The following is a 25352-nucleotide window of genomic DNA, read 5'->3' as shown; positions in this document are numbered from 1 at the left end:
TGCTAAGTTCAGAAAGGTTCCTAGCTATCAATATGAGACTGTAAAGTTAATCCTATAGGCTTTTATCAAAAAAGAGACAAATTAATTTTTAAAAATGTATATGTGTGACTTTTTGCCTGAATGTATGCATGTGCACTACATACATGTCTGGTACCCGTGGAGGCCAGAAGAGGCCATCAGATCCCCTTGGGTCCAGAGTTATAGACAGTTGTGGTCAATCATATGAGTGCTGGGAGCTGAACCTGGTCCTCCGCAAGAGCTCTTAACCACTGGTAGCCCACTCCCATCTTTCTCCAGCTCCTCAAATTTGTGTTTCAGACAAACTCTTCTGATGGAAGTGTGGACATGACAGCAAAGACTCACAGGAAGTGCCTTGGACTGGCTAATTAGCTAGTGTCCCTATAAACCAGCATTGGGTTTGATGTTCATTTAGTAGAAATGGAGAAATACATCTGAGTTTAGTAAAAATCCTACTCAGGTTAGTTTTTCCTGATCAGTTGTCATTTTTAAAAATAGCAGGATAAGTGCTGAGGAGATACAAAAGTATCTGAGCATGAAGACTGTGCTGGATCCTCAGAACCATGTGAGCAAGCTGCACACAGTGGTGCACACTTGCAATCCCAGTGCTGCGAAGACAGACAGGTGGAGCCCTGGATCTCCTTGACCAACCAGCCTGATCTCATCAGTGAGCCCCAGGCAATGAGGGACCTTGCTTCACAGAACAAAATAAATGGCTCTTGAGGAACAGATCCCCAAGGCTGACCTCTGACTTTTCTGTTTGCATTCATGGATGTGCATACACACACACACACACGCACAACACACAAGTGCACACTTGTATACATATGCACATGCACAAATAATAAAGCTTAAAACTTTCAAACAGTTTCTGCTTTCCTATCGTTCCTTATTTCTCATCAATTCTATCTCACGATTTTTTTAAACTAAACCCCTTTACATGAGCATATTAAAGAGTTTGGAAGTTAGCTAATGTAATAAGCCACTCCTTCCAAACAGTCAGCATTATACAATGCACCATTTGGTTCTGAAATGCCAGCAGAAGGCCAAGTTTCCGCTAATGTAGTCACACGTGATCTTTGTAAAGAAATGCCAACAAAAATATGTCTTCTGAACAGTTTTTGTTTTATTTTTTTTCTCGTTGTTGTTTTCCTATACCAAGGCCTTGTCTACTTAGGCACAGGTAATGAGATGGTAATAAGTCCACCCCAATGCCTCCTCTGCTGGTGTTCATGCCTTCCCCTTGAGGGCAGCCAGGACCTGTGCCTTGACTCTAGCCAAGAGACCATGGCAAAGATGATGGGTTATCAATCTGTAATTGATGATGCACAAGTCTGATGAAACTGAAGGCTTTCCCGGGAGCTTGAGGTAGTAAGTGGCTATGTGGGAGAAGGCCCTAAGAAGAAGGTCCCTACTGGAGAATAACCTCAGTCAGCAGTCAACAAAAACCTAGGACCTGCAGTAACAGAGTCACAAGGAAATGACTTCTGCCATGGCAGTGAAGTCTTCTCCAATAACGCCTATACAAGCCTGGCAGCACTTTTATCATAGCCGCGAGAGTCACTGGGCAGAGGTCCCAGCCACACTCTGCCTGAGCTGTCTCCCAGAAACTAGAATAATAGGTGCATTATACTCACCTTCTTGATTTGCAGTAATCTGTTACAGAACAATTGTAAATACTTTCAAATCAGGGACTGCAGAGGTGGTTCAGCAGTTAAGAGCACTTGCTGCTCTTCCAGAGGACCAGGGTTCAATTTCCAGACCCACACCAGAAGAATCACAGGTGTCTGTAGCTTCATCTATAACTTTAGCTGCGGGGGAATCTGACACCTCTGGCCTCTCCAGGCACCTGCACTCATGTGCACATACCCACGTGTGTTCCTTCCTATTTGCACGTGCACTAATGCACACACGAGCACACATACACACACACACACTTAAAATTAATACAAATAAATCCTTTAGAAAATGTCACTAAATCAGAAATGTTTCGTGTATTGCTCTAAACGTTTTGGATTTTGGAGCGTTTCAGATTTGGGACCTTGTTCCTTTGGTTTGGTTTGCTTTGATTTTTTGAGACAGGGTCTTACATGTCCCAGGCTGGCCTTGAACTTGGTACATCCCTGAGAATAATCTTGAGCTCCTGCTGCTCCCACCTCTACCTCCTGAGTTCTGGGGTCATAGATGTGTGCCACCACACTCTGATTATTCTGATTTTATGTTTTCAGATGAAGGATGTTTAACCAGTAAATCTTGTGAAAACTGTTTAAAAAATAAAATAAAACCCCTAAACTCCAAATCCAAACATTTCTGGTCCCAAGTATTTTGGGTAAGGTTCCTCCGCTCATGTACAGTGGGTGTAAAGGATGGATATGAAGGGGTCGGTCTCAGGCAGCTGCCCATCTTCCGTTAAGTGCATTGGTGTCACGCAATAGCTGCTCTTACACCATGTTTCTAGCTGATTTAAGCATTTTCCTGCCTCTTTTGCTGCTCTAACTGCCAACCTCTTCCAACTGCTAGGTGAGAAAGGAGATAGAAAAAACAAGGGGTCATTGTTATGTTGAGGTGTGCTTTTGGGGGAGAGGGGGTCTGTGCAAAAGCTGTGGCAGCTGGGAAGCAGAACAGGCAGGTGGCAGGCACAAGAAGCAACACCGAGGCTTGTTTCTTATTCTTACAGACACATCGCTTTGTATACCCCCAGCATCGCACAGTCTCAATGGATGTCCATGTTGATGTTCCTAGAGCAGGATTTACAAGTCTCAAGGGAACACTGACCGATAGGCAGGCATTTTAACAGTATTTCCAGCACTCTCGCTCCTGAGACGTGAGTTCACAGATGCTTACTGTAGTATGTTATATAATTTCTATTTATAAATATTATATAGATACTTTCGTATAGATCTAATGATACAGAATTTGATATACAAACTTTAGGATCAGCCTAATGTAGCTTTTAAAAAAAAATTCTGTGTGTGTGTTTGTGTGTGTATGTGTGGATGTGGGTGTGGGTGTGTGATGTTGCTAGGATACCCATGAAATCCAGATGAGAATATCTGATCCCCTGGAGCTGGAGTTACAGGCAGTTGTGAGCTGCCTGATGAGGGTGCTGGGAACGGAACTGGGGTCATATGCAAGAGTAGTGTGTGTTTTGTATGTTTTATTCATTCATTCATTCATTCATTCATTCATTCACTTATTTTGCAGTACAAATACAGTGAGAAAAAGGCAAGAGCAGAGAGCAAACTGGGATGAGAGATGCCAGACAAAGCCAGCTGAGAAAGTTCTTGTCTATATACTAAACAAAGAAGCTGGGCGTGTAGATCAGTTGATAGAGAGATTGCCTAGAATTCATAAAGTCATGGGTTCAGTCTCCAGCAATCTAGCACTGCATGAGCCTGGAGGAGTCAGTCGTGCAAGCCTCCAAATCAAGCACTTGGGAGACGAAAGTGGTGCTTGGGGGGGGTCAGAAGCTCAAAATCATCCTTGCATATATAAGGTGTTTGAGGTCAGCCTGGGCTATGTGAGACCATGTTTCAGGGGGAAAAAAGTGGCTAAACAAAGGAGGAAAAGACCTGAGAGGGAGAAAGGCCCAGTGTCTGGAGAGAGCAGAGAGAAAATGCAGTCTCATTCAAAACAGAGACAGATAGAATAATTCACAAACTCTAGGGCTGGCAAAGGGTAGAGGCACTTGTATACCTGTGGGATTACCTGAGTCTGAGCCCCAGATCCCACAAGGTGGCTGTAAAGCACTGATGCCTGAAATGTTTCCTCTAATCGCCCCCTGTACTCACACACATACCCACACAGTACAGAAAATAAAACCTAAAGAGAATTCACAAACCCCCTACACAGGTAAGCACAATGAGGCTGAGTTCACACAGAACTGACATTTAGGGCTCACCCACCAGGTCCTTTAAACATTAGGCGTAGTGGCACTGAGTGTCAGGGATCGCCATCATGGGTCATTGCTAAGTGGCTCCTTTATTTTAGCATTCTCAACAGCAGGGCCAGGGCAGTCATTGCTAGACAACCTGCTGCAGTGCAGGAGTATATAAGATCCAGCTGCACCTCCTAGGACTCTCTGACCAGGCAAGAAACAGAAGAGAGGCACCAAGCAAAACATTTGGCATCGTAGGTCTGCATTGGTAGGCAAACCTCGGACCTATACAGGCAGGCACATGCGTGCAAGTGTATGTGAACGTGAAAACCCTCAAGCACACTTGCAAACCCGGTCCCACTGTACCCAAAAGTTTTACCAGGAGAGCTTGCCACCACCCCACATGGCCTTCAATGACCCTATAGGCAAATACAGTTGGCTCTTGCTCTGATCATTCTTCCAATATTTCTTTTTGCTGAAGAGTCACTAACAGCACTGCCAGGCAGCCCCCAAACACACTCGTAAATTAGCAGGCTTTAACTCTGGTTTTCTGTGGCCCTCTTTGTTAACACTGCTTCTCTTTGTTTCCAGAGCCTAAGTCTAGATTGATAGTTTTGATGCTTTTTCAGGAATAATCCCTAAATCTTCTTCTTGATCTGTGTGCTAGAGGATTATCTGCTGCCCAGACACATCACAGGCCTGGCCTCCTTGCTCTGCAATTAATTCTTAGTTTGTCTACAATAAATTACACTTGCCATCTGCTGATAAAATCGCAAACATCCAAAAAAGCCTTTTCCATGGCTTTCACTGTGTATCTGTGGTCTGTTCTACCTCCTCTCTGCTCAATCAGTTACAAAATAGGAGGTTTGGTTTCTAATTCCTCCCCTCAGTTTGCTCTGTAGTGGAGATTATATGTGAAAGTTTCCTACAGAATATGTATATGGAACTTCACAAAGGAACTTTGAAGGTGCAAGACAATGTCTAGATAGTCAAGCTTCCATGAAAGAATAAGCGATTCCAGGCCAACCAGGGCTACATAGCTAGACCATGTATCAAAAACGCCAAAATATATCAAGGTCAGCCTGGCTTACATAGTGAGTTTCAGGTCAGTCAGAGCAACATAGTAAGGCCCTGTCTCAAAAATGTAGATGGAGCTGGGCAGTGGTGGTGCACACCTTTAATCCCAGAACTGGGGAGGCAGAGGCAGGAGGATCTCTGTGAGTTCGAGGCCAGCCTGGTCTACAAGAGCTAGTTCCAGGACAGGCTTCAAAGCTACAGAGAAACCCTCTCTTGAAAAAAAAATGGGGATGGGGATAATGATAATAGTAATAATAATAATAGGAATAAGTGAGAAATGCATTGGGTGATTTTTAAACAACTCCACAATAAGTTATAAAATAATTAGTTTTAAAAGTGATGCACTTTAAAAAAAGGGGGGTAATATTAATTAGAACAGATCCTTACAAATCTACTAGGTATTGGGCCATTGAGACGTCTCATCTGGTAAAGGCACTTGCCACCAAGCTAAGTCAAAAGACTTTGATCACCAGAACCTACATGGTGAGGAATTAAATACTATAGACTTGGGAAGTAGCAACAGAAATTCCTTACCCCCTTATTCTGGAGGCTGGAAGTTCAAGATCAAGGTTATGGCAGAGTTACTTTCTCATGTGGATTTTTTTCTTCAACTTGTGGGCTCATACGGTCTTCCCTCTGTTTTGTCTTTTTCCTTTTGGTTTGTTTTGAGGGGGCTGTGGTCTTGGTTTGGTTTGGTACTTTGAGATAAGGTCTCATCATGTATTTCTTGCTCGCTACGAACTCCGAGAAATCCACCTGCCTCTGCCTCCCAAAGGCCGAGATTAAAATTGTGCACTAAAGAACCCATCCCACGTTCTTCCTTCTGTATGAGTCTATCATAACCTCTTCTTACAGGAACACCATTCGTATTGGATTAGGGCCGCTACCCTAATGATCCCACTTGACCTTAATTAGCCTTCAACAATCCCATCTCCAGTCCGAGTCACCAGAAACGCTGAGGGGTAGGACTGTCACTCAGGAATCTGGGAGGCGTTAATTCAGCCCAGAACAATATTATTTTATTTACATACTTATTTGTTTGTTTTTTTTATTTAAGACAATGTTTGATCTAGCTCAAGCTAGTCTAGAATTCAATATATAACTAAAGCTGGTCTTGAACTTTTGATCTTCTGCCAGGATTGGGGTAAGAACTAGAATGGAATCCCCAGAGCCACTGTGGATAGCCTTCGACTTTGAAAATAGAAAGTAGTAAGCTAATGAATTATTCTTTACCTACCTTGATGGATTTAAGAAAATTGGGGCTGGGAAGATAACTTTACCAGTGAAGTGCTTGTCACATAAGCGTGATGACTTGAGTTTGAACCCCAGCCCCTATGGAAAATTCGGTCATAGCTATATGTGCCTATAATCTCAGAGCTGAGCAGGTGAGACAGGAGGATCCCTGGAGCTTGCTGGCCCACCAGCCTTACCGAATGGATGAGTTAGAGGTTGAGCGAGAGATGCTATATTAAAAACGGAGGTGGAGAATGACTGAGGAAGATCCCAGTGTCAACCTCTGGTCGCCACACATGTGTATATGCTCAAACACACACACACACACAACATTACAGGAGTCACACGCTTATCAGGAAGAGGAAGACAATGTGTAGATGAAGAAAGCAGAAAACACAGAAACCAGTAAAACCTGTCTAATCCGTTTTTACTAGGAGTTTTGCTGTTAACCTCTATTTCTGTGACTGTTAAGCACAAATTCACATACAGACACCCCAGACACTCTCAGGATATGTAAAGAATTCTTAAAAGGTATAACACACTGCTTTCAGTGTCTTGTAATCTCAGGTCCTAGTGTTGTACTATTTTATATTTTCAAGGTGCTTCAAAATTTTAAGATTGCAAAAATCACCATCCGGGTTATGCATGTTCACACTGAAAACCTTATGAGCTTAAATCTTATTGAATTTAGCAGTCTGTGGCTCCGTTAATACTTTTTAAGAGAGTGTGATTATTAAGACTCCTTAAAAAGAAGTGTTTTGTTTAAAAATGTATCCGTGTTTTATTGAACATTCAGTCTTCTCTAGCAGAGATCAGAGAAGGAGGCAATATCTGATTCCCCGCATTTACACACCCACTTCAACAGGTTTTATTGTTTCTTCCAACTTAACAGCTCAAAACAACTGTACATAATGGATATTTCTATTATTTTAATGTGAATTACCAGTTTCCTCAGTGTGTTATTGAAGTACCTCACACTAAGATTTGATTTGAGCTATCAAAGTGTGGCTGGATCTTTTTGGATATACTCTTGGTCTTGGTACAAATAAGGAAAAGAGTCCTGGGCTGGTGAGAACTGACTCCTGAAGGTTGTATTATATTTGTATTGCATTTATTGTTTATTTAGAGGGGATATGGCGGAGGCCAGAGGACAACTTGCAGGATTCATTCCTCCCCTTCCACCTTGTGGGTCCTGGGGATTGAACTCAGGTTGTGAGCCTTAGGGATAAGGGCTTTAGCCCACTGAGCCATCCCTAAAGCCCTACTATTCTTGTGGCATCCACTTCTTTTTCTTTCCCAACAGGCTTTAACTTACTTGCAAATTCTTCAAGTGTTCGTCATCAGATAAGCTCAGAAGTGGGCAGTGGGGCACACGGAGCCCCAACAAGGAGCCACATGTTGACCAGGAGCTTGCAAGAACAAGAATCCAGAAATACCGTTCTGATCTTGGGTCCTTTCTCAGCAGACGTTTTGCTTCAGAGGCAACTGGGAGCCCCAGAAGAAAAACACCGCAGGCAACAGCCAGCCTCCCACCCCCACGGTTTCTCCAGCCCTGCCTAACGAGTCACAGAAATGTTTGCGATTAGCGAGGCAGCCTCTTGGCGGAGAGCGCAGAGCGCGCGCACGGTGTGTTCCCTCATTAATGCAAGCCGACTCCTGTGGAGGAGGTGGGTGGCAGGCAATTTCAAATCCTTTTCTTCTCCACCTACCGAAGAGATTTAGCTCTCAATAGCTCACACGAATGAGTGAACCATTTCGGTTATAAGATTATGATTTGCTCATCACCCCCCATTAACACCATTAAAGCAACCTTTGTCCTTTTTAAAATCTGTGCAGTCAAGTGCGCACAGCTAGAGAAAAGGAGCATAAAGACTGCCCAGGACAGTCTGCGGGTGAGACCGGGGGTTAGACAGGAGTTCCTTTGTCTGGCCTTGGAAAACTCCCATAGGACAAATAGGATTAAAAGGGACACTTTCCCTTCTCTGCAGCCTTATAAATCTCACCCCATTTCACAACTTTCTTGCCCTGCCACACAACCCTCCCGACCTCTGCCCTGGTGTCATGGCAGATGTCCACAGATCCCTGTGTCTCTGTGTCTTCTACCCCAAAAGGGCATAGATTGATTATAACCATTGTTATAATTGTTAGAGAGTGGATGAACAGACCAGAAGCCAAAGCCACAGGGCTGGCTTGTAGCTCAGCGATGAGTACTTGCTTAGTGTGAGTGAGACCCTGGGGGCCATCCCTTGCGACACACACACACACACACACACACACACACACACATATATATATATAATCAAGTTACCAAATTAGGAGTGTAACTGGGGTTTCTATGGCAGAAGCCTAGGCTCCAGGAAACTAGGCTTGGTCACTGGTGCCCAGAATGCTGATCACAGTGAAAAGTGGTAGCGAAAGCAGAGAGGAAAGCTACTTAAAGCAGCCACCTGGGAGAGAAGAACAAAGAAGTCCAGTGACCCCGCCCCCCCAGGTCTGACTTGGGTTACCAGTATGGGGTTTAGGTTCAGACAGAGGGAAAACTGGGCCAGGGCTTGAGGTGTACATGATTAGCAGTCCTGGCCAAGTTGTGGTGGTTCTAGTCGACAGTGTCTCAGTTCTGGTTCTCCAAGAAGGTCTAAATAACGCCGGGCGGTGGTGGCACACGCCTTTAATCCCAGCACTCGGGAGGCAGAGGCAGACGGATCTCTGTGAGTTCGAGGCCAGCCTGGTCTACAAGAGCTAGTTCCAGGACAGGAACCAAAAGCTACAGAGAAACCCTGTCTCGAAAAATAAAAAAAAAGAAGAAGAAGAAGAAGGTCTAAATAAATCCTTATTCCTGTCATCACGGGAGGGGATAAATCTGGCTCTCAGGAGACAGTCACCCCAGGGGGCAGCCTCACCACTACGGATGATGGACCAAATCTTTCCCGAGAGGAAAATTCTGCTATCCCCTTGGACTGTAGCTTTAGTCCCATGACTTAGCTCTGTGTCTTCAGACTTCAAGAGAGGTGAAATGGGTTAAGCAGACACAGCTTGTGTGCAGAGATAAGCAGATACCCCCCAAAGTAAAAGAAACACAAAATGAAGTCAGAGGTGTCCATATTTCCTCCTACTTTTAGTTACCTACTGGCTTTCTTTTAGCAAAAGCAGCTTCTAAGTGCCCATTGCAGGAGCGAACCCAGCTCCCCCATCTCTGTGTCCATGCTGGTCTTTTGGAATCACTGCCACAACAGCCCACTAGAGCCACCCTTAGAGCAGCATCACCGGTTTGTTGGTCTGCTTTGAATTCTCTATCATTCTGGGGCTCCTCTCTGTAGTATAACTTGCTGATGGACAATGGAAGTTCATCACTGGGAACATAGAAAGGAAGACAGGAGCCAGCATTTATAAAGCACCTGCTATGGGCTGGGTGCCCTGCCCTGCCCTGCTAAGCATCACACATGAGCACTGATACTCATTTGATTGGCATCGTGACTTAGAAAGGAGGTGCTCACATCCACACTTGGTGTTGCCCTCACTCAAGCCCCAGGAACTCAACACAGGGATGTTCCATTGTCCCCTTTATGTCATGCCTCTTCTCCACAGCGCCACTGAGGCTTCTAGATGGTCTTCTGTAGCTGCATTGCTTGGACCCCTGCCTGGCTCCGTCAAGACAGAAAGGAAGCCCTAGGTTATCAGCAGGCTCACCTGATTCTGTCTTAGCAGAATTGCTGGTGCTAAAATCCTACTGGCTACTGGACTCAAACAGCCCCACACACTCTCACTGCAGGACAGAGAAATTTATGAAAGCAGATGAACACTTTAGTAGGTACCCTGGCCCTGCCAGGGTAGTAGAAGTGTGAAGGTTGAAAGCTAAGCCATTTTTTGCTTTGGCTTTGTTGTTTTGGCTTTTTAAGATGGAGTCTCATGCAGCCAAGGATGGCTAAGAGCTCACTATACGGCCAAACACGGTTTTAAACTCATAGTCTTCCTATTCCCACCTCCTGAGTATTGGGGTTACAGGGGTGTACACGGTCACACCCTGCTAAACAGTTCTTTCTGTCTTTGAGAGCTGAAGGCCGCCTCTTTAATGATGTCACAAAACCACACTTTAGAACATGCCATACCTGATTCTCTTTGGCTTTCTGTGTTGGACACTTAAATGACTTCTCATCAACTATTTTTTTCCCGCACACTTTTGTGTAGTGCTCAGAGTCCTGAAGCAGGGAGGCAAAGAGTATGGTTCCAGGTTCTAAGGAGAACTCAGCGATGCACATAGATAAATGTCATTTTAATAAAAGGTGGATTTTGATGAACAGAACAAGAGGGCTAGTGAGTGTTTTAGGGTTGCAAGGGAAATGGCCATTTCCTGCCAAGGAGCTACAAAGAGACTAAAAGGGGATTTAAGTTTCAACGGGGCCTTCTGAATTGATTTTTATTTCCCAGTAGGTTGAGAAGGAATAGGCTGGAGTCTCAGGCAATAAAGGCTCAGGGAGGGGAGCATACAACACATGGGCTGATGTGTAAGATAAAGGGCCGAGGGAAAAGACCAGAAAAATCTATGGGATTTTAACTGCATGGGAGGGTTGTGGGTGGTATGCCTGGCGCCGTAGACATTCCCTGGATCTCCTGGAGTCCCTCGCACAGGGTCTCAGTACAGGCTGCAGGTTGGGTAGCCCACAGTATCCCTCCCTATGGACAGCAGTTACCACTGGATTATCTGAGGACGTTTTCCCCCTCCTCCCTTTGGAAATCTCTCATCTGCATGAACATATTTATTTTCCTTTTATCCTGGGGTTTGTAATCAAACATGAATTTAATCTGCCTAAACACATATATCAGAGAAGCAAAGTTTCTATTTTATCCGAAGAAGCTAGGCAGAAGTCAGGCATTCACACTCCTTCAGCTGCCGGGGTGTTCTTTTTTCCTGCTGGAAACAAATGTTCTGGCTAATTACTGAAACTTCAGGACAAAGATCAGGGCACAGAGCCCAGCTCCACACTGTAGCTCGGATCTGTCATGTTGAGTTTGACTATGCTTCCATTACACCGCCCCTGCCGTGATTAAAGCCTAGCTTGCCTCCTACTTGCTGGGTGCTTTAGCCAAGTTATTTAGCCTCTCTGTTCTCAAAATTGTTCATGAAGTAGGAAGCAGAATATTTTATATGTTCCTTCCTTGGGCCAATATTGATCAAGACACTTCTGAGAATCAGAAACTGTACCAGTCATGACCTCAGTAAACAGGGCTTATCCACTTACAAAGACAAGAGGCGGGTCCCTCCCTGCTGTCTAGGTCTCATGGGAACTTCTGCTGGGGGAGAAGAGACAGCAATAGCTTTACCCAGCATGCTGCAATGCCAACATGCCAGGCAAAATCTGCCTACTGGTAGAGTAATGGCATAAAGGTTCTGGGGATAACCAACCACTTTCTACTTGGATCTGAAACCTGTTTCACAAGAGGGAATTTGTGTCTGGCAATGTGAACCTGGTCAAAAACTCATAACTGGGAGGTCACGGGCTCTATCGAGGAATGGTCATAATATCAAACTGCCTTCTAAATATCTTTTTCTAGCTATAGAGTAATGGTGTTTTCAACCTTGGTCAGAGATATTTTTGCAGGAGACATAGTTAATATAGAAATTCATTTCTGGTCAAAGTGCTGAAAACTGAGATTGTGTGAGTGTGTGAGCTCATCCCTAAATGCGACACCTATATCACACACACACACACACACACACACACACACACACACACACACATGCATGCATACACACACATTCAGGAAACATTACAGAAGAGGCAGAAAAATATATGAGTCAGAAGACGAGGGGATGATGGGAAGTCTGTCTTCTGGGCATGATCGGCTGTTGCACTCGAGAACTCGTATCAGATATGGCTACCTGGACAAAACTCCAGCACAGATGGAGATGGGATTCATAAGGCCCCACCCCACCTGAGAGGCCATTGGCAGTTGATGGCTACTGAGAGAGGGTCATTTTTCATTGAGTGTGTATGGCCACTGGTAGATTGTCACTGGCTTCAGGGTGGCGCCATATCTATGCACATATGGCTGTGCACGGTAGACTTACTGGAAGAGGAGGAGGAGAAGTGATAAGAAGTATTGGGAAGGACATGATGAAGGGGAGTCCAAAGGGAGCTGGAGGAAGAGGTGGGACGGATAAGATCAGAACACACAAATTCAAATAGTTTTTTTTTCAAGTAAAAAGATGGGGAAAGAAATGAAAGACCAGAAATTGCATCCCCACTGTGTGTGTGGAGATGTCTTCTGGGACTTCACATATGTTTGTGGATATAAGTATGACTCCTGCCAGGCAGGGATTTGCCACATTCTGCAGTAAAGCAGCCAAGGAACACCCACAGTAACTTGACGGTGGCATTCAGCTATTGAATGGCAGAACCATGCTGTGAGCTGTTCAGATGGTGGGATCCCAGGGCTCATGTAATTCTGCACCACTGTGGCATAGGCACTGGGAACAGAAGCCTCCTATTGTTCGATCTATCTATCTGTCTATCTATCTATCTATCTATCTATCTATCTATCTATCTATCTATCCATCCATCCATCCCAGATTGGCCTTGCCTGAGATCTTCCTGCTTCAGTCTCTTGACTAAGATTAGAGTCACACACCATCAAAACTTTCACTGGACTTCTTGATGAATAAGAAGCCATCTCTTGGCCATCCTGTTGTACTTTTTCTGCTTCCCATTCAGCTCGGAAGGATGAATGCCTACAGTCTCAGCCCCCACAGCCTTCAGAGGCTCCTTGCCCACCCTGCAGGTTCCCTGCTTCTGTTGATATCTCTGGAGACTTCCTGCGAATCACCATTTGGTCACTCCCTCTTAATTATTCACAATTACCCAAGTTCCCAGTCCTGTAATAAGCAGAAAGAAGGGTAGCATTTTCTAAGACATGTGTGTTTAGTGTTGCTGGCAGATTGGTAAACTTATTAGTGCCTCTGCACACCATATAATTAAGACCAAATTATCAGAGAGTTTAAAATAGTGCCTGCTGCAATTGTGCTGCTGAAAAGACTAAGGGAAATTTTGCCTTCTCAACTTATACCGTTTTCCATCGCCCTTTGGCTAAGATTTCCATTCTTAGTGCACAGAGAGCTAAGCAGAATGCTGCTCATAGCTTGGTGCAAAGGCACTTGCTTTCAGAAATATTACTTCTGTGCCAGGCATGGTTGCATACACCTGTAATCCCAGCACTCAGGAGGCTGTGGCAGGAGGATCGGGAATCTGAGGCCAGTCTGGGCTACTTAGCAAATTCCAGGGTAGTCTTGGCTACACAGTGAGACCCTATATCAAAATAATAAAAGATAGGAACTGGAGGGATGGCTTAGCACTGAAGAACAGATACTTCTCTTCCAGAGCACCTGAGTTCGGTTCTCAGTACCCACATTAGGTAACTCACAGGTGTCTGTAACTCTAGGTTCAGGGGGATCCAGTGCCTCCAGACACCTCAGGTATCGGCAATTGCAATCATACCCTACACACCCTACACACACACACACACACACACACACACACATTAAAAATAATAAAAATAAGTCATAGGACCTAGAGAAATCAGTCAGGAAGGAGTTTGCTGTATACACATAAAGACCTGAATTCAGATTCCCCAGCACCCACAGCATATGCCAGGCACTGTGGCAAATAACTATATTCCCAGAGCTTGGGAGGTAACAACAGAACTTGTTTGGCAGGCTGGCCACCCTATCTGAACTGGTGACCTTCCTGCTCAGTGAGAGACCATGTCTCAGAAAATAAGGTGGAAAATACCAGTAATGACCACCAGCCTCCCACATACAAATGCACACATGTGAATGTTCACCTGAATGCACAGGAACATGTACACACATATACACCGTACACAGGAGGGGGAGAGGCATGGGGAGTGTGTTAGGAACATCAGAAGTCAGGGGACATATTCTTGGTCATCTACTGTTGCACCCCTAGAAGGGTCCTGCAGGCGAGTCAGCAGATGCAAGTCTGGACAGAGACTAAGGTAGATACTGAGATATGACTGGTTCTTGGTGAGGTTATCCCCAAAGCGGCCAGAGTAGGTTCTTCAGGAAGGGACTTACAGGTGTATGTTATCAACGACACCCGGAACCATGAGCAAACAAATGAAGGCAAGAATGCCTGCTCTGGGGACCTGGGGAGAGCTAGCTGTACAACAGGAAAGGAGAGCAGAGCCCAGGCAGATACACAAGCTGGGCAAGACTCTTCTGGGCCCTGAGTTTAACAACATAGTCTCTTTTCCTAGGGATTTAGTCAAGGGGAAAGAAGACAAAGAGGCTAAACCAAGTTGAGAGTGATGAGTGCTTAAGTCTGGGGTGCTGGCTAAACAGAAATGTGGTAAGTTTTCTGGTGGTCAGGTGTAGAGAGAAAGTTCTGGGGATGGGAACACAAACAGATTAAAAAGCCTGAGGTTATACAGGAGAGAAACAGGACAAGATAAAGTTCCAGGGATCCTCCTGCCTTCCTATTTCCTCTGCCCCTGCCACACTCAGCCCTGGCATCTATGAAGCTATCACCATGGGTTTTAGGAAGACATATGTCCACGTGGCTGAGAGCATGAGCTCAGTGTTCTGAGTTCATATCCTTGCTCTGCCGCCTACTGGCGCCTAGAATAGTGCCAAGCATACGGTGGAACATAAATGAGGGAATGAGTCAATGGCAGAGTACTGGCTGTGAAACCCAGCAAACGGATCGTGCTGAGTTGCAGTGTCCTCCCTGTAAAATGGAGATGATGGGGACTCACAGGACTGCTGAGAGGATGGACAACGAAGTGAAGTCCTTATATCAACTGGTGCCTCGATGGATTGGAGATGCGCCCCTGCCCTAGAGGGAGAGAACCAGACAGTGGCATTCCCCCAACGAACGACAACATCACTTCTCAGCACGGCGTGAGAACCACTTTCTTCCAACCATCTGGAGCAGAGGCTGAGCATGTAAAGGCATCCAAGAAGACAACTTGACCTCACTGAAAGCCAACTTGAAGGATCTTTAGAGAGAGACCTGTAGGACCCCTACTTGCTACTGGTTCCTCAAGGGACAGCCGACCCATGCTAGTAGTTAGGAGGGCTGCATCATGATTTAGTTTATTAACCAAAATGTAGTCAACACGTGATGAGAGCCAAGGACATCAGGGGGAGACTTCATGGTGGAGGGGAACACTTTGCAGCTAAATATATGACTCGATGACTCGAGAAAAGCTAAAGTCCTTTGATGGGGCAATAAACAGACTTCTGACACTGGGCACCAGAATTCCTCTTGGAGCCAAACTGTTTTGCACGAGTCTCTTGGTGCTAGAGAGTGATACTGAAGAAGCCTTGCATCCGTAACACTTAATGTGAATAAGGATAAAGTAGAGGGGAGAAGAAGAGAAATGGATGGTAAGGTTGGGCAAGAAAGGAATGGGAAGGCAAGATGTGAGCTTTATCCAGGAGATGCATCCTTGACCTCCCTGCAGATGCGTTCACAGCCCTCGCTGTAGCCTCCTTGCTTGGACTCTCACTGGGGTGTATCACTAAGTCTGCTCTCTCAACTCAGTGATGCTGGTCAAATCCACATCTTCTTTCCAGCACTGTTGCTCTATTTTAGCAACCCACCGCCGAGTGCTCCCTGACGAGTGTCTGTCTATATTTCTCCCACCAGAGTCACGAACCAGCCTACAGAACATCACCAAAATGAACACTCCCATGAAGCGTGCTAGTGAGAAGCAGCAGACTGTAAGGACAAGAAGAATATAGAGGCTGCAAGGCGAGGCTTCCTGGTGTCCAGTCTGAGTCACCCTGCGATGAGCTGTCTGTGAGCCGGGCAAATGCTTTAATCTCTGTTTGCCTTGCATGTTTCCCCTGTGAAATGGGAGTGATGATAAGAGTGCCCCGAACAGGTGCAAAGTATGTGTGTGAACCACCTCTGGAATTAGGGATAAAAATCATAATTGTATTGACAGATATATGGTAGTCAAAGCCTTGAGCATACAGGCTGTGAAGAGGGTTCTTTTTTTCTGGAGATTTTGCTAGAAAAGCTACATTATCACATCGGGAAAAGGAAACCATGATCCCCACCTCACAGCGAACAAGGCTGTCACACCAGATGGACTGCACTCCTAGTATGAAAAGAAATACAACAAAGACAGCAGAGAAAAAACAGTATAGCTTTATGACCTTAAATAGAGAAAAATAATTTTTTGAATATTAAAACAACAGCATTCACAAAACAATTGTGCAGAATGCACAAGAAATTGACACATTTTAGATACATTGCATTCAATGTAATCAATGTTGGACATAATACACTAAAATTAAAAATGTCTACTCATCAAATGGCATTATTAAAAGAATAAAAAATAGGGGTGATGAAGATAGCTCAGCAATTAGAAGCACTGGCTGCTCTTGTAGAGGACCCAGGTTCCGTTCTTAGCACCCATGATGTGGTTCACAGCCATCCATGATTCCAGTTCCAAGGGATCCACCACCCTCTTCTGACCTCCACAGGCACCAGTCACACACATGGTGCACAGACATACATGCAGGCAAAAACAATCAAGTACATAAAATAAGCAAATCTAAAATTTTTGAAAGAATCCTGTATGACCCGTAGAATGAGAGAAGTGATTTGGAAAATGAATATCCCGGAAGTCTTTCATCAAGAATACATGAATAATTCCTACAAGCCTATGCTTTCAAAAGACATTTTTTCAATAGGGAAACAAACAAAAGACTGTGTCGTCTCCTTAGAGGGACATTCCACAGAAAACAAGCCCGTGGGAAGGTGGTAAATTCCCTTGGTCAGCAGAGAAATGCAAGTGAAAGCCAAAATGGGGTCTAGCCTCATGCCAATCATGGTGGCTAAAATCACAAAGGAAATATTAAGAACTGAGACCTAGACTTCTCGGACATGGGTGTAAGAATGTGTGTAGCCGTGACGCTGTGCTACACCACTGTCCAGTACTTCCACGCTGCACATGTAGTCCACATTCAAAACAGACACACAGTCACCAAGAGCTGCTCGTAAGAATGTCTTTAGCTACACCGTCCACAAGAGCCAGAAGAAGACACACAGGGAAACGTACTTCCAGGAGCTGCTAGAGCAATGGTTCTCAACCTGTGGGTCACGACTCCTTTGGGGCTGCAGATCAGATATCCTGCATGTCAGATATTTACATTTTGATTCATAACAGTAGCTAAATTATGGTTATGAAATGGCAATGAGCTAATTTTGTGGTTGGGGTCACCACAGCATGAGGAACTGCGTCCAAGTGTCACCGTGTTGGGAAGGCTGAGAACCGCTGTACCATGGAGCAATGAAAATGAGCGGATATAGCCATGCATAGCAATGTGGATAATTTTCATGTGCATAATGCTGCAGGACAAGAGGCTGGACTTGCACGAGCACATGCTTTGTGATTATGTTCTTCTCAAGCAAGGAGGACAGTAGGTCTGAGAGCCACCCGGAGCACACGTCAGGGAGCAGAGTGAGCCTCGGACAAGGAGGCCAGCTTCAGCGAGGGAGGGACTGGGGTGGTGCCAACATAAGCAATGCTTCAGCCGCATCTCAAGAAGAGGCTGGGACTTGGCCACACAGAGAAGGAAGAGTGATGTTTAGCCTCAGGGCTAAAAGGCCCTGAGGTTGCTAGGCAGCTTGGAGAAGGTGTTGTTGTCGTGATGGTCCAGGCGGGAGAGGGGAGGGCAGAGAGAGGCAAGCAGTGAGAAGGGCAGGCAGGCACAGGTATGCTCTTGTAGATCAAGAATAATTTAGTGAGCCGGACAGTGGTGGTGCATGCCTTTACCCAGCACTCAGGAGGCAGAGGCAGGCAGATCTCTGTGAGTTCGAGGCCAGCCTGGTCTACAAGAGCTAGTTCCAGGACAGGCTCCAAAGCTACAGAAAAACCCTGTCTCAAAAAACCACAAAAAAAAAAGGTATCTGAAGCAGCCCAGATGAAGGGAGGGCATTACATGGACACTGTGCAGATAAAGTTTGCTTTTGCAATTTTCCTCCCTTGGAGATAAAAAAAAAGATGTAGAAAATGAAAAGAAAAAGAAGGAGAAAAAATAAGAAAAAGAGAGACCAGGAGTGGAGCGTGGGCTTCAAACATGGCACATATGTTAATGTTACTTGGGTACTGAAACCAGTCTACACCTCCATCCTTTAGGTGAAAATTCATTTCCAACTGAAGAGAACAATTTAAAAACACGGGTGTGAAACTATGAGCACATGAATCTGTTGTCTAAAAGGCCCCAACAGAATGTTTGCCTCGGCGAGCAGCCTTCTGGGGAGCTCAGCCAGCAGATCCCAGCTCCAGCAAGGAGCTGTACTGTTCTAACGACGTGATTTGCAATGAGGAAAAAAAATCCTTGCTTATCTAATGCATGCTTCTGAAGCTGCCTGGTTGGCAGGTGCTTAAGAGCATTGAACAGATGTCCGTCTGATGCACCAAAAGTCCTACATGTGCTCTGAAAGCACATATGCACTCGGTCTCTGCTAGAACGGTGGAGAAAATTCCCAGGAAGACAACGGAGGCTTCACACTTTTGCCTTGCTGGTGTCTTTCTTCAAGTGTGAAGCCTGTATTGGTGACTGCCCGGGGACCAGCACTGGGGGCTTGCTGACAATATCTACTTTGCCTCCTCCAAGCAAGACTAGGGTCAAGGGTCTCTCTCTCTCTCTCTCTCTCTCTCTCTCTCTCTCTCTCTCTCTCTCTCTCTTTGTCCCTTCCTCCCTCCCTTCTTCCCTTTTTCTCCCTCCTTCCCTCCCTCCCTCCTTTTCTCTCTCTCTTCCTTCCTCCCTCTCTCCTTCTCTTTCTCTCCCTCTCTCCTTCCCTTTCTCTCTCTCCCTTCTTCCCCCCTCCCTCCTTTTCTCTTTCTCTCTCTCTCCCCTCATGGGGTGTATGGACACGTGAGTGTGGGTTCCCTCACCCACCCCCCCCTTGCAGTGTATGGATGTTTGGGTGTAGGTGTCCTCACCCATACTGACAGGTTTGGAGGTCAAAGGCTAAAATCACTGTCTCATCTCATTTATCTCTGCACCTTATTTTTTTTTTTAGCAAGATCTCTCAATGAACCCCAAGCTCATCACTTTGGCTAGATTAACCATCTACCAACCCCCAGGATTTTTCCGCTCTTTCTACCCAAGAGAACATGATGGAAACAGAGAGGAAGCACGTGAACACCCCACAGTTGGGTCAGTGGGACTGCCCATTGTATCTTTCTCCCCATACCTCACCCCAGCCAGTTTCTGGATAACTTTTAAAAGCCCTGAGATGAGATGTTTTATGGAATCTCATCATTGGAAACCTGTTTCTGCAATATAAGACGCTGGCTTCCTTCTCTTACTCTCCCATCTGTGAACCTTCAAGAAAACTTTCTAAGCACACCCTCCTGTTGCTCATGGTTTCATCATTTGAATCCATGAGGTAAGAGCCCAGAGGCTACTGACTCTGGAAGGTGTTGAGTGCATCTGAGCGGCCCACATCCTAATCCCTGAGTTAAGTTCTGCCAGAGACAAAAGAGAATACTTGCATTGAATTCAAAGGCACTCTACTCTTCATAGATTCCTATCATTTGCATATAGTTTGTTTCCAAAATCTATGTGTCAGAGGTCTGCACCCTGTGTCAGAGTGTTGGGAGGTGGTAAAACCTTCAAAACGCAGTTAAACCACAGCGCTTCACTCCCAGAGAGGGATTAGTGCAGCGCCATAAGGAGTAGGTTAGCTACCTGGAGAACAGGTAAAACCTGGGCACCCTCCCTCACTTTGTTCCTCTGTGTGAAGGTGACTTCTTGTAAACATTTTCCTCCTGGCTCCTCTGCTCTCCTGCGTTATGGGGGTGGGAGAAAGACAGAAGGAAAGAAAGACTGTCTCATGAACTACCCAGCTTCCAGTGTTTGATTATGACAACAGAAAATGGCCTAAGGCATGCCCGAAGACACAGTATCACTCTGGACTCATGGTATGTAACGTAGGAAAGAAAAATTTGCTTCATGGAACTTTTGTCCCCATCAGAGAGGTATTCCCAAGATTGGCCCCCAGAAACACTGATGGTCTATCGGAGGCCTTCCATCTGGGCTGCAGAGAGGGTTCTTGGTGACATTGGTTGAAACACATGTGTGGCTGAGCTCTTTGGAGATCGTATGAATGCTTCTGTAGCTCGGACAGGCGTTCCTGCTCAGTATTTCCCTTTCATTATTAATCCCCAGATGTGTGGAATTGGGGTAGAGAGCTTTCTGTTCATCTGCATTCTCATGTGCTTGTCTGTAGGAAGGTTCTCCCCAAACCACCCAGGTTGATCTTGAGCTCCCAACCTGCTCCCTCAGCTTCCCGGTGCTGGGATCACAGACCTGTGCCACCACCCCCAACTCAGAGATGACACCAATCACTTCTTACTTGGGGCTGAGGGTCAAGATGACTTGAGACACAGAGGCAGATCCAGGGAAAATGGGACACATAATTATGCAGATACAGATTTTGTATCTTAGGTGAGATTCCTGGTTGTTTAAATCGTGTCTCAGTAAAATGTCTCAAGTTGGGTTTCTGGCACCTCCTGCGATCATCTTATGAGATATAAAAGCACACAGAAAGAAGATTCTAACATCTAAGATTAGCTTAGATTGTGTCCCCCATCTGCTGTGGTCCTGTAATTGTGTGAGAAGGGACGGTCCTTGGAATAGGTCTGAAGTGTGAAAACACATCACGATGGTGCTGCTTTGGAGACCTGTAGTCTGCCAGTTTGGCTGTTTGTTATTGTTGTGTGGCCTGCTCCTAGAAACTCCAGTCCTGGGGCTCTGCTTTGAAAGGTTAGATGAGGAGAGGGTGGATTGGGAAGGGCTGGATGTGGTGTTTTTCTGAGGCTACCCTATGGTGGTAAGACTGACTTGCAAACCCCTAGGGTTACAGTTTAGGATGTTTTATCTTCTCCAAATTGAATGATAAAATTTAACCCCATTAAGATCCAGGAAAAGGGGAGAACCTTTAAAGAGATGAATGGGTGGGCCATGCTCACCCAGAGCAGCTTTTTTGTTTTGTTTTGTTTTTCGAGACAGGGTTTCTCTGTAGTTTTGGAGCCTGTCCTGGAACTAGCTCTTGTAGACCAGGCTGGTCTACAAGTAGCTTTTAATGCTGTAAAATTATAAACTTCAGATGATTTTGAGGGGTTTTGATGTTTGCTTGTTTTTTATGACTGATGTAGGTGGGTCTTCTTTCTACCTGTTGTTTTCAATGGTTAATTAATAAAGAAAACTGCTTGGCCTGATAGGTCAGAACATAGGTAGGTGGAGTAGACAGAAGAGAATGCTGGGAAGAAGGGAAGTTAGGCAGACCATATAGCTCTCCTCTCCAAAATGGATGCAGGTTAAGATCCTTCCCGGTAAGCCACCACCTCGTGGTGCTACACATATTATTAGAAATGGGTTAATCAAGATGTGAGAATTAGCCAGTAAGAGGCTAGAGCTAATGGGCAAAGCAATGTTTAAAAGAATACAGTTTCCATGTAATTATTTCGGGTGTAAATCTAGTTGGGTGGCGGGACACAGCCCGCCGCTCTTTCTACAACTGTTGAGTAATTTGGAGGCTTGAACTTTGTAGATGACAACATTGGGTTATAATGTCAAAGGTCAGACATGTCTGGGCCCCATCAGATTGATGGATATCTCAAAGTAAAGCCACTTAGGCCAGTCTCTGGTGCAGCCTTCGGGTCTAATCACATGATGACCTGCTCCACCCCAGGACTCTGGTCTGTCATTGGATGGAACTCCTCCTCTGTGAAGCATAGCCCTAGGCTAAAGTAACCCCACCTTTTTATCTATAACTGTCCCAGGCTGAGGCATTGGGCTTATAAACAACAAAAAAACAGAAGGAGATGATCACTTCTATCTCAGAGTCCCATTCAGCATTGCCCAGGGGCTTGCTGGAAGCTCTAAGTCTGATTTTCCAGAGGCCACAGGGGAGTGTCCCACCCATGGAGGCTTGAGAAGCACCCCCATCAGGGTGACTGCAGGCACCTGAAAAAATCCTGGAGACAAAATGATGATCTCGCTGTCGGGTCATGGAGAAGGTGAGGTCTTAGAAGATATGGAAGTATAGAGAGAAAACCTCTGCCCTTCACAAAGAAGCTGAGGAGGCCAGAGCAACTCAGGGGTGCATGGGAGTGGAATAACCATATTCTGCATCCCCCATTTTCCTGAGAGATAGAACACACATTTGCCTGTCGGTGTGCTGTTGCTTTCACATGTGGGCATCTGCCTGGGCAGTCACTGACGGACACTTTGGTTCACACTACTCAAGTTCCTACTCAACCAAGGAAACAGGCTACCTGGTGCCAGAGAAAGTCTGGAGGTACCTGTTGGTTGGGCCTGGATCCAGCCATGAATGCAATCCTTTCGCTACCCTGGACTGTGTGGCTGTGGGTAGGTCGGGGGAGTCAGTGGGCTTTTGTTTGCCTCTTCTGTGAAACATCAGTGACTTTTGTCTCACCAGCTGCTATGTGTCCCTCTGGAATAGACATTTGCAAACCCTCTCACTTCACTAGTCTAGAATGAAAACCACCAAGGAATAGTTTTAAAATACCTACCTCTTTGGCCAGAAGACAGCTCTCAGGAGAGTGAGGCAAATGGTTTGCCTGGAGTTCAAGGTCAGCTTGGGCTGCAGGGTGAATTCCAAGACCATCTAGACTGCACAGTAGGACCTTGTTTCAAAATAATAGCAGCAACATCAGACCACTCTATTGCCTGACCTGAGACTTAATGGAAAATTGAAATGACAGTAGACTGTAATGAAATCATATGCATTTGAATATGTAAACACTTGAGAAGTCTGCTCACCCTGTCTTCTGCTTCCAGTGAGTGAGCACTTTGACAACTGGGGACCTCCTGACCCTGGAGGAACACCCTTCACTGACTCGGTCAATTTCTGGACATAGTAAGCCAGTTACCGAGGAACCAAGCTAACTTTTCATTTACAAACCACCCACACTCCAACCATCCCTAGGCCACTGTGCATCTGGCCTGACCATCTAAGACCAGGGACCATTCAACTGGTGGCAGTCCCCAAGCCTCAGAGCCTGTTAACAGTATCTACACTAGCAGACTCTGAACAAGCATTTCGCCTTCCCAATTTCTTCCCATAGAAACCATAGTGAAAGCCTTGGCCCCAAGTCGTCCCCCCCCCCCCCCCCCGTCTCGTGACATTGTGCCAACCTCCTCCTGTAGATTGCGATAACAAAGGCTCTTTCAAGGACAGTCACTGATCTGGTAGCCTCACTATAATCTCCAATTTTCTAGTATGTTTTTACATGTTCATTTATTTATTTGCATGATTTTTGTGTGTGTGTACATGAAGGCAGGAAGGTGACTGACATCAGGTGTCCCCTCAGTTGCTTGCCCTCTTATATCTTTGAGACAGGGTCTCTTTCTGGTTAGCCAGAAAAACCTAGGGATCTTCTTATCTCTACCTTTCCAGTGCTGGCGTTAGAGGTGTCCCTCTCTTTGCCCACTCCCTGAAACCCAGCTTTTCTGTGGGTTCTGGGGATCGAACTCAGCTCCTTATGCTTGTGTGTTGAGCACTTTACAGACTAAGCACTCTTCTGAGCTCTAAGTATAGTTTGCTTTTAATTTGTTGTTTGTTTTTAGACAGGGTCACACAATATAGTCCTGGCTGGCCTGGGACTCACTATGTTGGCCAGGTTAGTCTTGAACTCATAGACATCTGCCTGCCTTTGTTTCTGAAGTTCTTGGTTAAGGGCATGCACCTCTGCCCATGGTCATGTAGCAGATGTGTTTTTTAAACAGCCAGAATTAAATCATAGACTATAAAAAGATAATTCTTGAGCCCATTTATAATCAATAACACTGAACAAAATAATTCAGGAAATCAGGGGCCATTTTCTTGAGAGACTGTGATACTATTCTTGATTATCAACTTGGCTACATCTAGAATTAAAAACTCCAAAATGGCTGGGCACATCAGTAAGGAAGTTTTGCTTAACTGAAATATTTGAAGTGGGAAGATCCACTTCTAATCCAAATCTTTGAGGTGGGAAGATATACCTTTAATCTAGAGCAGTGGTTCTCAACCTTCCTGATTCTGTGACCTTTTAATACAGGTCCTCGTGTTGTGGTGACCCGCAGCCATAAAATTATTTTTGTTGCTACTTAATAACTATAATTTTACTACTGTTATGAATCATAATGTAAACACTTTTGGAGATAGAGGTTTGCCATGGGGTCAAGACCCACAGGTTGAGAAACACCAGTCTACATCTTTCAAAGGAAAACCCACCTCTAATTTAATCACTCCTTCTGCTGGTAACCATAAAATTAGGAAGCTTTTGCTTGTTGCCTGCTTGCCCTCGCCTTGTTAACACATCTATTCCTTTGCACCTTAGAGTCTATGTCTTCGAGAATACCAAAGACCAGCTGAGACATTCAGCCTTGTGGATTGAGCAGTTACTGGATTCTTGAATCTTCCATTCATTTCTATAAATTTTGTTCCTCTAGAGACCCCTGTCTAAAACAGAGACCAACTCTAAAGAAGCAGAGGAACAGTTGGGCAAAGGGATAAAACCTAGTGTTTACTAAGAGAACCCAATGATTTACATAACAGGGAAAAGAGGAAACTCCTTGAACCTGAGGAGAGGTAAGATACCAACGTAAAATATTGATTGTAGGAAAATAAGCAAGTTAGGTGTTCTTGCAGGCCATCCAGGACTTAAGTCAGCCTAATGTCAAAATGGGTTTCTGGTTGTGGCACAGGAAGCCACCGAAGCAGCATCTCTGAGGCCAGAATCCCATCACAGCTGGTCTCAGAGCGTCCCGCAGAATGTTGGAAAACCTTCAAAACCTGGGTCAGTCCCGTGTGTGTGACCTGTTCTGGTGTCCTCCAGCTCTCACATCTACCAACAGACCTCTGAAGAGTGTCAAGATGTCCCTGTAAATAAAACACTAACCCAGATAATCTGGTTCTGAACATCTGGGCTGCACTGATGAAGAATCTTACAAGTGTTCCTCAAATGGACTACTATGGCTGGTTCTGAAGATCGTTGCTGTGTCCTGGCGGGGACGTGTTAGACACAAAAGAAATGCAAGTGTAAGATGTCCCTGCTGAGAGTGGCTTGCTATAGTGGTCTGAGTGAGAAATGTCCC

The 25352-nt window shown here is 45.3% G+C and overlaps 1 long non-coding RNA gene across 1 annotated transcript in view; it reads left to right on the top strand.

The window, feature by feature from the left end:
• Positions 1-19603, top strand: part of LOC142835785 (uncharacterized) — a 28028-nt gene extending 8425 nt beyond the window's left edge. Inside the window, exons 2-4 of the long non-coding RNA XR_012907932.1 lie at positions 7509-7872; positions 15871-16115; positions 19264-19603. This is a non-coding gene — a long non-coding RNA (uncharacterized LOC142835785). The remainder of the gene's footprint in view (positions 1-7508; positions 7873-15870; positions 16116-19263) is intronic.
• Positions 19604-25352: the final 5749 nt, after the last annotated feature.

The sequence above is a fragment of the Microtus pennsylvanicus genome, chromosome 15 (assembly GCF_037038515.1).
Source record: "Microtus pennsylvanicus isolate mMicPen1 chromosome 15, mMicPen1.hap1, whole genome shotgun sequence".
NCBI classification, from domain to species: domain Eukaryota; kingdom Metazoa; phylum Chordata; class Mammalia; order Rodentia; family Cricetidae; genus Microtus; species Microtus pennsylvanicus.
The sequence above is the reverse complement of the archived record's forward strand: the minus strand, read 5'-3'. Positions and strand labels throughout refer to the sequence as shown.